Below are 17,333 nucleotides of genomic sequence, written 5' to 3'. Positions count from 1 at the left end.
CCTAGATTGAGATACCTGGAGCACAAACCAACCTAATGGAACATCTTCAACCTACTTCAAGCAAACGAATAAAGGCTAGGCCAGGACAAAGTATGAGAACACTGCTGCCTATTAGGTTTCTGGTAGTCCACTGGAAGGAACATAACAAGATCTTTCTTTCAAGTAAACATCATACAAATAATGAAGGAAACTGTAGGAGGGGAAGCTGAAGAAAGAGGTCTTGCTGTTTTCCAGCAGTGGGCAGTTCACACATAGCACATAATGAAGTTTACACATTGTGGTTTTCAATCAGCTGCAGAATGCTAGCTGTCATTTAACCAAAAAGCAACCCTCCAACAATATTGGTTAAGAATTGAAGCATTAAGTGGTGAAACAAGGTCTTTTTAATTAAGATTTTTATACTGCTCTTGGATTTGTATGTCTGCTTCAGAATCACAGATTTCCACAATGTTAACCTCTCAACATTATATATGTTTAACATACTGAACAACAAAAAATTTATATGATGAACAAATAGAGTATCAACTTAGAAAGTTGTATCAGCACCTGATAGTTGGATTGCTGCGAGTTTTTCAGGCTGTTTAGCCATGTTCCAGCAGCATTCTCTCCTAATGTTTCGCCTGCATCTGTGAAGGCGAAACAACAGGAGAGAATACTACTGGAACATGGCCACACAGTCCGAACAACACAGTGCTTCCAGCAATGAAAACCTTCCACAACACCTGATAGCTGTTCTGGTAAAACAGAGAGCTATGAAACTCCAGTGGCTGCCTACCAATCTTTTGCCTCTAGAGGGAGATAAGACCATATGGACAAACCTTGCTTGAGTTCTGGATCCTTCTCAGAAACCAAGGAATGACTTTCCAAAGGGCATGTTCCTGAATTCTAAGTTTAAGTTATGGAAATATGTGTGGATTCATTTAAGAGCAAAAATATTAGGAAAAGTATAAACAGTATAACTCATAAAGAGATTGATAACACTGTGTAACATGATTTTTGTCCCTGGGATATAAATATAATTTCCTAAATGGTTCTATCATAAAAACATGGAAAATGTTTATTAAACTGCAAAACCTTTGTTTTTGTAGGACATCCTGCAGCACATTTTGCTATAGTTTTTCAATATCTGATAGAGACTCAATCAATTCAACACAGTTTGTGACAGCAACAAAAACGAGGTTTCTGGAGTATAACAACTACTTTCAAGGCAAGCACGGCACAATTAAACAGGAAATAGCACTTTCAAACCAGGAAGACTTTTTTTCAGCTTTTGTTACATAGTGTAATCTAATTGCGTTTAAAAAAGAAAACCAGAAACAATGGAGCAAATAAGCTACTTGAACATTGGATTCTAAAAGGTATGAAGCGCAAGACTGTTGCCTTAAATCAGGACTGCACAAACTGTGGCCCCTACTCAGCTTGACCAATGGCCAGGAATTCTGGGAGTTGAAGGCCAAAACAGCTGGAGGGTCATAGGTTGTGCAGACCTGCCTTAGATAAAGGACACATTTGTGATCCAATATCCAAGCACAGAATGGTCTGGCAGCTTTACTTCAGTCTTGCCAAGACAATGCCTTTTGTCTGGCAAGGGGTCTTGGGGCTGTCACAAGTGCCCCCAGACACTGCCCCAAAGAAGGACCAACTCTAAGGCAGTTTCTGGGGGCAATTGTGAAGGCTGACTCAATGGAAACATACTCAGTTCTGTAATGTCTACTCTAACGATGTCTTCAAAAAAGAGTCCTTCTCTGTACTACCTGGAGAGGTTTGGGATTTCCCACAGATTTTTTTGTATTTATAAGATTCTCTACCTTTAGTCTGCTCCATATCCAGCATGCATATTTATTTTTGGGTCCCTTCACTCCTGGTCTAAGATTCAGACAGAGAGGCAGAATGGTGTGTCCTTGCAGATTAATGGTGTGGGAGCTGCTTGCACATTGTGAGCCCCCATCTGACTTTCCAACGCAAAGGAGTGGAGGCAGCAGGACACAGATGACAAGAGAGCCAAAGGGTTAACTCTGAACAGCACCCATTTTCAAAGTATTACAGCAAAGTAAAAACAGTAGATAGTAAGTTGCTTCACACAATTTCCCACAATCCATTCCAAACAGGATATATAGCATGAATCATGCCAAACACCCTGCATACATGAAAACTGTAAGAACTCCCAACAACACTGACATGAAAATTCAACAAGTAGCTTTCCGGAGTAAAGTGATGAGAAAAATTTAAAGCTTTGCAGAAGAACAGTGCAACATTGCTAAGGAAACACATGCTATTTCTGAACTGACTGGAGGGAAGTTGAGAGCTCTAGCTCTGACACAGAGCCCCTGCCTGTTAATATGGGTCCACATGTACAAATCACAAGATTATCTTGCCACTTCTAATAAATGTCACTGTGAGACGCTTTAACAATCCCATATATAAATCACTGGACACCAGGTTGGAAAGTATATCTCCTTCTAGGTGTTTTGGCACAGTCAATGGTAAGCTTGTATAGGTGTTTTAGTCCTTTTGGACTAAACCTAAGAGACACAATTGACTGGGGAGCCTTGTTTTACCAGATTTTTTATCAAAATATTAGAACCAGTGTGGTATAGTGGTTTTAGTACTGGGCAATTCCAAAAAGCAGAGGTCAAATCAGTCATCAGTCATGAAAACCAACTGGGTAACCTTGGGCAATTCCCTCAGCACCAGAGGAAGGCAGTGTCAAATCTTTCCTGACCACCTCTGCCTGAGGAAATCCATAATAGGTTCATCCTAGTGTCATAACTTAGAAATTATTTAAATGGATGCAACAACAACAACAAACTGCAATGCTTGTTTGGCTTAATTACATATCCATAACACAGATCTTTTGTTTACATAAATATGCACACACCACATACAGAGAGGACTCTACTCCTGTGTTCAAAGGGTCAAAATACAAAACCTATTTTATCTCCATAGTTGTTCATCCTGACAGGCATTCTGCTGAGTGTAAAACAAGGCTCCCTCCTGCTAGCTATCCTACTTTACACGAATTGGGAGGTCACAAGGTCTTGTCACAGAAAAGCTTGCTGACGCAGTCCTAGCAGGCTCCCATCAACTTCAGTCTCATTAATTCCAATTCCTGCCAATTTAGGTAAGGATTAAAGCTCAACACTGTCATACTTGTTAGAAATAATGGGCTCTAATTATGTAGCAAATTCCTTTCAAATAAACAAAATACACTTGCCAAACTGGCAAGCAAAAATACAAAGAGTTGGGTCCCAAATACATAGGCATTCATTGTGACTACACCACTCTGTCACAAGATCATACATCTCTGGTTCTGGAAGCATCCCTGCACTAAGATAATTCCACAAAAGATGTAGAGCCCAAAGTGTTATGATTTCCAAATGAGTAGAGCTTCCCTCCCTTTCTCCCTTCACCATGCAGCAGGAGAACTAGAAGTGGAAGTAGCCATACTAGTGTATAGTTGCGGCACTATTCTCTGCTACCTCTAATATAGGTTGAACATCCCTTATCCAGAATTCCAAAAACTCCAGAAACCAAATTACCCACATGCAGAACTAAAAAAAATGATACTATTGCTTTCTGAGAATCCCATGCTCACAAATGTTTCATGTACAAATGTATTAAAGATCATGTATAAAATTACCTTTAGGCTATGTGTATAAGGTATATATGAAACAAAAATGAATATTGCATTAGGCCTTGGTCGCATCACCAAGAAATCTCATTTTATTTGTATACACAGACAGATGTTCCTCCATTCACTATAAATATGCAAATACTGGTAGTCCAAAATAATTTTTAAAAGTATGGTCCCAATGGAACAAGGGAGATTTAACCTGTACTTGTACAAAACTCATCCAACTAAAATCCAAGCAATTTACCTTGCCGAGCCCTCATTTAGCAACCTAGTTTCAAAATACATCTCTTTTTTTTAAAGCCTACTGGTTTCACATTTCCTATTCAGTCGCATAACCAGCCCAAAACAAACAGGAAGTAATTTTACTTCTGTCTATAGAACAGAAGTTGCATGGCCATGTAGTGAAGACAAATGAGACATTATTTCCTTGTTATTGCTCTGGACTATATTTAGCATATTATTACAAACTGCAATAGAAGATTTCACACTAGAATGGCTGTACCTATGTTTCTCTCAAAAGCACTTATCTTATAAGTATGAAGAAATAACATATTTTTCAATCCACCCACAAGAAGACAACAGTGGTCAAGAACTTGAGTCAAGAATTGTCCATTTAAAGAATGGAACATTCCTTGGATTCCGACTGAGGTCCGTAAGAGGTCACTCACAAGGCAAAAATCTACACAAAGCTAATTAAATAGGGAAATGCAAAATGTTGCGCTGTTTATCATCAGACTTTTAACTGTTATTCATTTTCATTGTGACAGATCAGAACCAGTCAATAAACAGACTACTTGAAACTGGCAACAGTTTTAGTAGAGTATTTTAGCAGGAAATTAAGAAATATGGGGCATGGGGGGGGGGGGGGTCTATGTTATTTCGAGCTCAGACACCTCCAGCCTTTGCCAAACACAAATAAATTTATTGTCGAAGGCTTTCATGGCCGGAATCACTGGGTTGTTGTAGGTTTTTTCGGGCTATATGGCCATGTTCTAGAGGCATTCTCTCATGACGTTTTGCCTGCATCTATGGCAAGCATCCTCAGAAGTATCACTACCTCTGAGGATGCTGGCCATAGATGCAGACGAAACGTCAGGAGAGAATGCCTCTAGAACATGGCCATATAGCCTGAAAAACCCTACAACAACCCACAAATAAATTTCCTGTCCAGCCTTAGTTCTACATGCAAATCAGCTAGTAAAATACAAGCTAGACAGTGATACTGTTAACCCAAAGAGTGCTCAACAATGGTTCCTCTTCATCCTGGAGAGAAGTTACTAGTTGAGTGCCACAAGGCTTAGTCCTGGACCCAGTACTATTCAAAATCTCTATCAATGACTTGGGTGATAAAATAGAAGGCATGCTTATCAAATTGACAAATGATACCAAATTAAGTGGTATATATTAGGACAAAATCAGAGGACAGGATCAGAATCCAAAATGACCAGAGTGGAGATCTGGGCCAAACTAAGAAAATGACACCCAACTCTTTTCCACCAAAAGCCCAGGATGCTGCCCTGCCCCTAAATCAGTGATGGACTGGATGAGGGTTAATAAATTGAAGCTAAATCCAGACAAAACAGAGGTATTCCTGGTCAGTCGGAGGGCGGATCAGGGTGTGGGATTACAACCTGTGCTGGGTGGGGTCACACTCCCCCTGAAGACACAGGTTCACAGTCTGGGGATGATCCTGGACTCATCACTGAACCTGGAATCTCAGGTGTCAGCTGTAGCCAGGAGTGCCATCACACAGTTGCTATGTGTCGGGAGTGCTTTGACTGAATGTTCCTGCATGGTATAGGATTGGACTGGATGGCACTTGGGATCTCATCCAACTCCGATTCTATCAATTGTTAAGACATTTCCGTGTTTAGGATATTGAGATTATTCTCTTACATGTCCATACCTATCTTGTCATAAACTAGTTGATGAATCATATTGGAAACTGCCCAGAAAATGTTACCAATATATCAATATGATTCCAAAAACTCACCAAAACAAGATACAAACAATTATCACCATGGGGTCAGAGTAAAATACTTCTAGTCATTAGCAACCACCACCACAGAACTTATAAGAATTATAAGTCTTCCACTGGGGAGAATATTCTCTGTCAGCAAATCCCATTTTAGTTCTTCCGGAGTCATCACCCTGCCCAGAAATATCTTCTTCCTTTAATTTAATTTTGAAATCCCACTAAGCAGTTCTCTAACCTGAATATGCACCTACTACACTGCTATCTTTGGTTGGTCTGAGTAAATACATTTGCAGTCCTTAATCTTGAACTACGTTGTCCGTGTTCTTGTAACCAACCTGTCCTTGAACTATGTTTTCCCTGTCCTTGCAACCAATCCCTTCAACTCCTTCCTTGCCAATTTATTAATTGGCTCAGAACACAGTTAGAAGGACCATTTTTTATTTTAGGTGCAGTTACCTACCTAAAATGTTCTGAACTGTCTCTTCAAGGAATGTTGAATAACACTTGATTTTGATATTATTTTTATGTTGATTTCAAAAGACTAATTAATACACAAAATCCAACACTAAACACAATCTTGCAAGAGCGGAATGCTTTTTAGTTTTCCACGTCAGCTTTAATTCAATTCAACTTACCATTACCAATTTGCCCCATTAACTTTAACAAAATTACATAAGACATCTGCTAAATATTGAAAGTAGCGACTGCAGTAGATCCCAGAAAAACAATAAAAATTTCAAATTTCTGCAAAAATACATAATTCCCTATCTAATACCAAAGCATGCTGCTTTGCATATTTTTTCACATCTAAAATATTCCTTCTGAAGATATACCTTACAACACCAGTCTAGAATAGTTTTTGTTGTAGACATAAGTTTTAACAGTATTTTAGACCAACTAAAACAAATCTCTTCAAGTTATCCAAGTACTAAAATACTTTTGATTACTGAGCAAAACGGCCCATTTTAATTTGTTTTCCCCATCTTCCAAGAGAGCACCTAAAATCAAAATATAGTCTTACCCAGTTACTAGACAAATAATTATGTTCAACTGAACTTTATAGACAAAACTTACACATGATAGAAAGCTGCATATTAATCATAGTGTTTCTAAAATGTAAAAGGCTTCATTCCCGAAATCTTATTCTTTGTTGTGACAGCATTTTTCTCTAATAACAAAGACCTCACATTTCCTATCTTGGATTTAAGTATATACGAATTTTCAACAAACTTACTATAGAAGAGATGCAATTTAGTGCAAAATCAAAAAAAGCAATGCTTGGAATGATCAACTAAAAGCAGACCTTGAGATACTATTTTGAAATGCTTAACTATTCAAGTTATACATTTCCTATGGCTGCTAAAATGTGAGACAGGTAAATTTATACTATATTCAAACAGATGCTGAATTAGATGATGTCATGATGGAGAAGAAGAACTAAAAATGTATTCTAGTATCCAACTTTTTAAAAAAAAAAAACCCTCAAATGTCTCCTTGCTATTCATTTATTTGTTTATAAAGACACTCCAAGTCTATGGTCCTTAGAGGTTAACAAGCACTTCTGAGCACTTGCTTATGAGTTGAGTGCTTCTCAGTTTTATAGTGTATATAATCAAGCAAGCAAACTGAATTTTAATTCAGAGAAGCTAGAGATAATATTAATGGGAACTGATAAGGGTGCAGCTTGAAACTATTTTGTGGTGATCCCATCCTTATGGAATGCCATAGGAGGCATTTCTGCTGTAGCTGACTACTTTTAAATAGATCTTCAGGTCCTCAATAGTGCACCCTACAATTAAGAATGTTTCTTAAATTGCATTATCACCTGATGCTGTCACCTGTTTCCAGTTGAAATGAAATGAAAATTGTATTATTTGCATTTATTTATATGTTCATGTTTTCAATGTTTAAAACTGCAACAGGAAGGCTTTGCTTTGAAAACCAGAGCAATCCTCTACACTTTGAAAGAAACCCAGAAATGCATTTCAGAACTTCAGCATGTGAAAAGTAGAAAGCAACCAGGCCTTATTTTCCTCAACTGATAATTACTTTGACAAGGGGCATTGAGAATTCAGAAATCATTTGGTTGAAATTGCTATGAAATAATCCAAAATAAAACATTCAACAGCCTGAATGCTTTCTCTCTGACTCTACCATTTTAGGACGATTTGCATTTTCCAGCGGAAACATTCAAATCCTCTTAGCAAATAACATCAGGACTTCACATTTATCTACTACAAGCCCTTTTTCTGGGAGAATGTTCTCTCATATCAATTCCCTCCCTTTGTAAACATGACCTAGATGTATGCTGCAACATTTAACATGCTCAAGTATATCCGGCAAGTCAAACAATTCCTGCAATAGATAACTTTATCAGCAGCTTGAACAAAGTACATAAACATACCAAGAGTAAAAAAAAAAAGTAGCAAGTCACATTTTATATGCAACCAAGTGGGGTCTACCACCTTAGCAAGATAATAAATCATGTGCAACTATTACTTGCAATGCCTAGCAAATGGCTTAATGTGGGTCTGTCACAATAACTCACTTTTCTTTTTACAAATTATGGCACATTGTAGTAAAGGGCCCCTGTGTGGAATAGAGTTCCTTCAAAATATATTCTATATTTGCTTGCAATGAGGTTCACTTCAACAGTACAAGAACGAACGGGAGGAATCTAAAGAGGCTTCCAGAATTCCAAATGTGATAACCAGATTATAGTTTAGTAGATTATATCACTGCTTTATAGTGATGCAATAGAGCCAGACCCTGGACCCCAGAGAATCCTGGTATGTTTGGCTTCATGGAGGGAGACTGGAAATAGTACAGTATGAAGAAAATGATGCTTCTGCCTCTTCACTTTATGATTTGTGCTTTTTTTTGACCCAACTTTGTACTTCTATCTTTGGGCCACAACTTTGTGCTTCTACCATTTTAATGTTGATCTTTCTTTTTTTATTGTTCCATGTGAATGTTCATTTATACATTATTTGTTATTTTCTTATTTTAAAACATAACAAAAATGAGGGGGGGGGTTCAGGGAGGGAAATGAAAATTCACTTTAAGTTAAGAGTGTTTCAAGTTAAAGTCACACGATGAATTAAACTCTTAAGTCTATCACTATCGCTAACTATGAGTTTAGCTAGGACCAGGCAGGGACTGGTACAAATTCAGCAACTGTGTTCCATCAACAATTTTGAAGCCAAGAATCCTTAGTCAAAGTTCACAAAGTTAATGATTACACTGTCCTTTTACTGTTTATGACTATCAGTTAATTCTAATAAGTTCAGTATTAAGATATTCACAAACAGAGATATGGATCATCAGAGGCGCCTGCATTTTCAACATGGAGTACAGTACATGCATTTCCAAGACAATTATAATTCCACTCATGGTGGGTCATGAAAGGTCTCTCAATTCAGGACACATGTCATAACACATACAAAAATTGTGTTCATAGGGGTTTGATTCTAGGGGAATATAAGCTAATCCATGTTCTGAGCAAACTTCTTTTTATTACTGTTTTCTCACAAGTCAATGTAAAGAGATATCCAAAAGGCATCAAATCTAGTGTGATCTTGGAAGCTAAGCACTATATTTCAGAGGAAGGAACTGACAAAACCACTTCTCCGTGCTTCTTGCCTATGAAAATCCTACCAAACTCATGGGGGCATCAAAAGTAAATAAGTAACTTGATGGTACCAACAAAAAACCAAATGTCCCTTGACTTTAAGTTTACTTGATCTACTTGGACTACATTTTCTTAGACACAAGTCTATCGGTTGAACTTTTGTACTACTTAGGAAAGTAGACAGTAAAATGACAAATAGAATTTTATGCAATACAGAATGTTTGTTTTTAGAACTAGGATGGATGTTTGCACAGATGTTTGCACACAGTGACTTACTCATGTTCCCCAATACATACATACCTTGATTTCAAGCAACCTAATTTACAATGCTTTTCTACCATCCATTGCTATTACTGATCCCACAGTATCACTCTTAACTTTTGTAAACCTGAGTTCCAGTTTTGTGGAAATAATACCAAACTTCGGAAGCTCTTATAGATATATCAAAAAATCACAACTAACAGTTCCCAGAATATCATCCTGCGAAACCTGATTGACCAAACAAATCCATTATAGAAATGTAATTTTGATTTTTAGCAGATTCTCTCCTTCTCAAAAAGGGAGAAGCAGTGAATGGTACTGCAATCCATTGATCCCAAAGCAGATTAACCCAGATTTTAGTTTATTGGCGCCTGTACAACACAGTTAGATGAGAGCATCCCTTTTTGCTCTAAGCATTATATGGATTTATATTCTGCTATGTGGATTTTAGTGCTGCTGTGTACAGATTTCCCAAGAGGCAACATTGCATTTTTACAAAGTAACTACATGCAAAAAGTAAATAAAGGCATAGGACTGACCCGCATTTCCAGATTCCACCCCCACAAATTGAAAATACTTTTAAAATTTCAAAAACTTTCATTTTCCCATTTTATATAAGAGATGGCATTTTACTACACCACTGTATATAATGGAATTTGAGCATCCACAGATCTTGGTGTCTAGGGAGGTCCTGAAACCAGACCCAGGGACTCACTGTATTCTACTTCACATAGAATAACAGGATCTTGAGTTTGTATGACGTGGTTGGTTACCAGAATGCCAAGTTGGTTTGGCATTAAAATGGGTTGTTTCCATCTTTACAGCTTTAGTGGCCTGGGAAGATTATCAGCATGCAGTACTGGGAAAGATTAGGACACTGTATTCTTATAAATACCCAAAGATCCAGGAGAAAAGCCAAAGCTCACCATCTTCTGTTTTGATTTTTGCTCTTTAAACACTTTTTGTTACTTAGGGTTACAGACAGAAAACAGAGTTTCACCATAAGGGAAACTCAACTCCGGGGAATGGTTGCCACACTTCAGGTAGATCAGTCTCCAAGGAATCAGCAACTGAGATGAACTGCACAGAGATGGAAATAGGAGACAACACTCCTGATGTTGATAGACTGCCACTTCCAGCAGTCCTAGCCATCATAAGCAATGGTGAAAACCAGTGGAACTTAACCCAACAGAATTTCCTGTCTCTGGTTTAAAAGTATTCTCTTTAAGATTCAGTAAAATTATAACAAGCTTCAAAAACAAATGACTATTACTCAAAGTTGCACACATACAAAAAAATTACAAATAGGCATCTTTATACATATAGGAATGGAAGATATTGCAGTCAGCTGATTTTTTAAAACATGGAACAACTTGAAAAATATAATATTTAGTAATTGTTGCATGACTTCAAGTAATTTCTGACTTACGGCAAACCCACTAGAGTTTTCTTGTGAAGATGTATTCAGATTGGTCCTGAGCTTCCTCTGAGGCCATGGTTACCCAGTGGGTACTCATGGCCAAATAAGGATGTAAACCTTGGTCTCTGGTCAGAGTACGACCATCAAACTGCTATTTCATGGTGGCTCCAGTACATACTGTAACTGACTCCTGAACTCCAAACTATCTTAGGGTACTGATTGTTTTGCACCCAAGTACAAATCTTACCATATGTTCTGAAAGTAATCTGCCATAATGGTCAAATCAACAGAAAATATAGCAACTAATATATGAGAAAGACCTGAAATGCGAAAAGCAGGGTTCCTACATCTCTTGGGAGATTCTGGGAAGCACTAACCTTGCAGCCACCAGGACTGCTTATATCATGATTTGCTAACAATGGCTCCATCCTAAAACACCCACATGATGTCTACATCAGCTGCAATCCCATAGAAGGGCAGCTATGACAGTATCAGTTCCCACATATTGAAAAGTTGAAGCTGTTAACTCATCACAGTTTACTCAGCACATTTACAATGAAAATTGAATCTGCACCATTTAAAAAAAGACTTTAATGAAATTAGATTTCACTAAAGTGAAGACATTAAAATGTACAAGCAAATAAATAAAAACACATAATCAGTAGCAATCATGGGATGTTTTGATGTTCATCTATCATAGGTTATCTACATGTCTCTGAAGGTGGGCATCCACAGCTTTCCAGGTAATAGTACTAGATGTCTTTGAGCACTTAACAAAATAAAAATGTGCACTAATCTCAAGTCAAATCTTAAAGAACATCTGACTCGCTTATTTGCCTTTGAGCCCTTAATTGTATTTTTATCAACTTTTCAGCTAAAATGACACTTTATCCATATACAATGTACCTTTCTAGGATTTAGCAACTAGTACGTAGCTTTGAAGTCTTTCAGATTTTAACTTGGGATCTCCATTTCCTGGTTGCTCTTTCTTCCCACCATTGTTTCACACCAGTTTTTTTGATGTGCTCTATGGATCTGTCTGAAATTAAAGATGGCTTTTTCATTATTTTAAATTAAGTAACAATGCTAGGACATGTCCAACCACTGATACATTATTACACATGTGTCAAACCAGTTTCAGAATCTGGCCCTCCATGTCATTTTATTTGGCCCTCCAAGACCTGTATTCCTCCCCATTAGACTTCATGACTAGAGTTTATGGGAGTTGTGATACAGTAACATCTGGAAGGCTGCAATGTGTTTTGTTCAGTCAGGATAGTGGGGTTTGAATTTAGATACAAGGCTTGCGGGTATGATTCTGATGTTAAAATGTCCCTTAACCTTTCCCCGATATCAGAAGCAGAAGTGCTGCTGGGCTGCATTTCCCATTATCCCCAGTTCATATGCCAGAAAACCAAAAGTGATGAATGTTGTTGTTCAATAACATCTGGGTACCCCAAATGGGTAAAAGCAAAAGAAGACTGACCACTATGTAATATAGATAGGCTGATAGATAGTTAGCCCTCTGTTTCTAAGGAGTCTCCTTCCAAGGATTCAACAGCCCTTTAAAGACATCCATGAGGCTGATGTGGCCCTCAATGGAAATAAGTTCATTCTTGCCCTACTTCATAGGAGTTTGCTACCTGATACATGAGGGAAGCATAGAAGATGAGCAGTAACAAACTGATCCAAAGCATCATTTTGACATCCATGTTATAAAGTAGTTGTTTTTTAGATTATGAAATGGCTCGAACCAACTTGTCATGAAGGGAGAAAGTCAGCCAAGTGAGAATTGTTATTCATGAACGGCCAGCAGTGCTGACCACAAGCTTGGCAGAGTTCCACCACTCTTTGGGTTGTTTACTTATTTTGCCACATGGCAGCTCATCTGATTTCACTCATGTGCACTCTTACAAAAAAGCATGTTCTCCTTTTCAGAGATGCACAAACCCACTGTTATCACTTGTTCAACCTTAAGAACCAGGAGCAGTGTTTACAAGCTTGGGACTTTTCCAGGCCTACTGACAGAGCAAGGACATATCACCAGGCTTCCTAAATCAACTATATTCCCGAAGCATTTCTTTGAGTTATTAACAATATTCAATTACAGTAGTTCTTCAGATGTTGTTGTTCTCTCATCTGTTGGTATGGACAAAGCTAAAGATGAGGGCAGCTACAGAATTTAGAGAATAGCAATGTCTTTATTTCCTGCACTTGAAGCCTCTAAGCTGTCTATACCATCTTCTGTATCTCTAATATTTTAAATTGAAGTATCTTATAAAGATGTATTTGTTTCAGAAAACATCAAGGTGTACATTGATAACATTAATTCTAGTTGCATACTAATGGCCTGTCTACCAAAATGCACAAGATATATTATACATGAAGAGATTTCAAAAGACTTTTCCTCTAATTAAAGCAACTCCTATTTGAATGGTTCTCCCCCCCCCCCCAAAAAAAATTATAACAAATATCTAACTAAAGAATTGGACTAGACAAAAGCCCTTTTGGACTGGTATTCTGTATACAATAGGCAGAGTTCACAGGGAAGACTAACTCCTCTTTGCCATTTCCATAATGCATTTAGCAAGAGAGATTATTCTTAAATGAAATTATGCAGCCCCCAGATAAGTTTTATTTAACTATCATGAGTAAACTTTCAATAGAGCCTTGTGTAGTTTGTGTATATATTCCAAATATTTATACTCAACCTTTCTAATCAAAACAGATCTTCATAAATGCTAACTGGGTTGCAAAGTTTTAAAACGGCATAGTTAAAACAGTAAAAACCCATTGCATTGCTCATTACAGACTCTGAACAAGTTTGCAGGAAGTAGATGAAGTATAATTCTCAAACTTCAACTTTCCAGGTGTTGAACTTCAAATCCCAGAAGCCTCAGCTCAGGGATTCTGAGAGCTGACATCTAAAACAACTCAATCAGAAGACCTCAAATTTCCTTTCCAACTCAGAAAATACAGTAAATACAGCACCTAGAGTAACCCAAATGTTACACGAACCCTCAGGAAAGATTTATAATTGGCATAGAAATTGAAATCATATAAGAATGTATTTTATACACGATGTCATGGGAACATTTTGGAAGTTTGGGTATTACCACAATCACAAGTCCTGGTATCTGTGGCCAACCACTTTGTCCTTGGGTGAGAGAATATAAAGCAGGCCTTCAACAGAAGATCTCAGTACCTCCAAAGACTTGCACAAGGTAATGACAAATGATACAGCTTCCCATGAAATATTATACGAATTCTATGCAGTAGAAATTATCATACATTCCAGATTTGGGATGGTCAAAAAACATAAAAATCCCAAACTACAGTCACCCTTCAACATACACTTCAATTTGGGGCACAGGACACCTATGAAATTAAATTTAAATTGCTTTTTTTTTTTACCCAAGAGAAAACATCTCTGGGAATTTCTAGGTTTTCAAGCGCAACTTCCTATGGAAACTGATCATAGGATTGTAGTGCAGAATCTAGAGAGGTGTTCTCACTAAAAACCAGTAAGTCCTCCAGCATGTCTGGAGGACCTAGATTATTCTTAAATCAAAAACAAAAATCGAATGTGGAGGGATGATTTAAAAATTATATACTTGGTTTTAAAGAACATATGACTTCTTATAGCACACAATTCAAAACACAGCACTACAAAATGTGGACTCATTTATGGTGCTTTCTTTCGGCTAAGACAAAACCGTTCTTGACTACAATAGCAACAAAAGAGCCCACAATAACAGAGACATAACGGTCTGCTGCAATTTGTTGCAATCGCAGGAAGCTGCTCAGTGCAAAAGGGTTCACAACTTGCCAGAAGTAATTTCGGTGTCTGCCGCCACCTCCCCACAGAGAGAAAACCCATTTCCTTATTTGCAAGTCCAGCCCAGCTTGGCAAATGCCTAGAAGGTTCCCTCTGTTTCTGCCTTCTTTTTCCAGAAGGAAAGAGGACAAGATCTTGGAATATCTGCCATCCAAATAGGAATTTCTAAGATTTCCATGCCTGGTATTAGGCTCTGTAACTCAGTTTAAATATGTGACAGTATGGGAAATAAAACAAGCTTCAATATAGGACACAATTTAAGCAACTTAAATTGTTTTAGATTGCTCTTTGCTGTTCTACATAGTTTTAACAGCTTTTTCCTATACACTGATTTGAGATGAAATAAAAATGTGTCTCTTGTGTGCACATGTGCATAGTTTCAAGTCAACTAATGATTTATGGCAACCAAATTAATATACAGGTTTTCTTATGCAAGGAATACTCAGAGGTGGTTTTGCTAGTTTCTTCCTGTGAAATATAACTTCCAGCACTAGAAACACATCAATTAATTAATTAGCCGACCAACCAGTTTTTGCTCAATTTGCATGTCAATCCTGAAGGAAGGAGCTCATATTTCTGTAGGCAAGCAACATGTTACATTCCTATATTTGTATGAATCCAACCCTGTCTATTCCTCAACACTGGTCATCAGAGTTGATGGGCATTGCAGTTCAACAAAATTCAGAAGGTGGTCTTTGATGTTCCTTTGAAAACACAAGTGCAAAATTTGGGGGGGCTTCAAATCTATGGCCACTGGATGCCTCTGGGAATTGGAATCCAAAAAGAGTGATGGTGCTTCATTGAACTACAACTCCCATCATTCCATGGCATTGAGGCATGGCAGTTAATTTGGTGTCAAACTGGATTACTTATATAGGGTTCCAATCCTCTCATGGGTAGGGAGAAAGGTTTCCTTGTTCATGGAAAGCCCAGTGTAATTAAACATTATTTGCAACTACCGCTGTCTGCATCTTGTTTCATTAGGCACATACTGATCATATACATGGTGCACATACAGCAGACTCTCAGTTAGCTGGAGCACTCATGTATTCAGTCAAAAAAATGTGTCAGTGAAAGATTGCTTTGTTGCATACAGCATTTACGTAGATAGATATGTCTCTTCATGTGTCTTAATTTGCTTTTAATTATTGTATTTCTATATTATCAACACAATACAGAATTTATGTTATGGTACAGTATGGGATACAATATTAGTTAGGCTTATTTTTGCAGAAACTCTCCAGCAACTGGAAACTATATATTATCCTGCATTTACCAATCCACACAGGTGCTGGTTTACAGAGTCTACTGTATATCTGGAACTGAAACATTTCACTCTGAGAAGTGGATTGCAACCCACAAGAGCTTATGCTAAAATAAATGGGTGAGCTTTAAGTGCGCCATGTGTTATATTCATATAGGCGCTTGTTCCACTGTGCAACGCAGGATTAAGGAGAAAAGTCTTGAGCACCAGTGAGCACAGAGATTAGTGAAAGTGTCCTCTATCCTTTAAAAGCAGCAGCAACAACAAAAGATTAAGATGACAGCAAAACAGAAGCGTTACCAACCCTGTTCACCTTCAGGGTGGCATTGGAAAGGAAAACGGGAAAGAGAAAAAAAAAGGGTCCAGGAAAGCAACATGAGAATTATGGGCCATGTGGTGCTGGAAGAGAGCTGCAAAACAAAAAGCAGGAATTTCAGGAAGAAGTGCAGAGATGATTTTAAATCCTCGCTCATATATATAGTGGAGGCTTGGTATCTGCAGTTAAAATGGTATCAAACTGCATGGATTCTACAATGTAGATGCACTTACAGGCAAATTAGTTTGGGTTTTAGTAACGTCTCTCTTTTGATTAACTCATTTAGTAACTTCATTCCATAATTGAGGGAATGCTGTAATTGTTAGGGAATCACTAACTTTATCGATAACTGACATGGTGTTAATATAGTGGGCCCTCAGTATCCGCTATGGTTTAGTTCCATGGATGCTCAATTCCTGTTAGCAGAGCCGAATGCTTCCCTTTATATAGAATGGCCTAATGAAGAAGGCTTGCTTTATGGATCATTTTAAAATATTTTCAAACTCTGGATGGTTGAATCCATAAACGTTGAACCCGAGGAAACAGAGGACCACCTGTATTATTCCTTGAAGAATTTCTGCTCAAGCACGATCACAAGGGGGAGTATTTATTTAACATGTGTAAGACACATTTATAAACCATCCATGCAAGCAGCTCAATAAAGTACATTTCCACCCCATGAAGAAAAACCCTATAACATAGAATAATAATAATAATAATAATAATAATAATAATAATAATAATGTGAGAATGTTGAACCACCACAAAGTCATCCCTTTATTGGTTTGTGTGATTTTAGTGTGTTTCAATCTTTGTTCTATGTCTAGCTAACGTATGTATGTTAATGGTCTTAAGTTTTCTATACCTATTTTAACTATGTTGTATCCGGACTTGAGATTTGAGGGGAAGCAGGTAATAAATAAAATCAAGGTGGCCAATTGCAACATTCACACCTGCCTCAAGCAAACACTTCTTTCTCCAACCCTGTACA

General features: G+C 37.7%; 1 protein-coding gene across 4 annotated transcripts in view; it reads right to left on the bottom strand.

Moving 5' to 3' along the window:
* NDRG1 (N-myc downstream regulated 1) overlaps nucleotides 1-17,333 on the bottom strand; it is a 95,336-nt gene that overhangs the window by 26,130 nt on the left and 51,873 nt on the right. The window contains exon 2 of one of the 4 annotated variants that reach the window (XM_060775899.2): nucleotides 11,831-11,963. The exons of the other annotated variants lie outside the window; for them this stretch is intronic. The gene's annotated coding sequence lies outside the window, so the exon portion shown is untranslated. The remainder of the gene's footprint in view (nucleotides 1-11,830; nucleotides 11,964-17,333) is intronic. 4 annotated transcript variants of the gene reach the window in all.

This window comes from Anolis sagrei, chromosome 4 (genome assembly GCF_037176765.1).
Source record: "Anolis sagrei isolate rAnoSag1 chromosome 4, rAnoSag1.mat, whole genome shotgun sequence".
Classification (NCBI taxonomy): domain Eukaryota; kingdom Metazoa; phylum Chordata; class Lepidosauria; order Squamata; family Dactyloidae; genus Anolis; species Anolis sagrei.
This window is presented reverse-complemented; position numbering and strand designations above follow the sequence as displayed.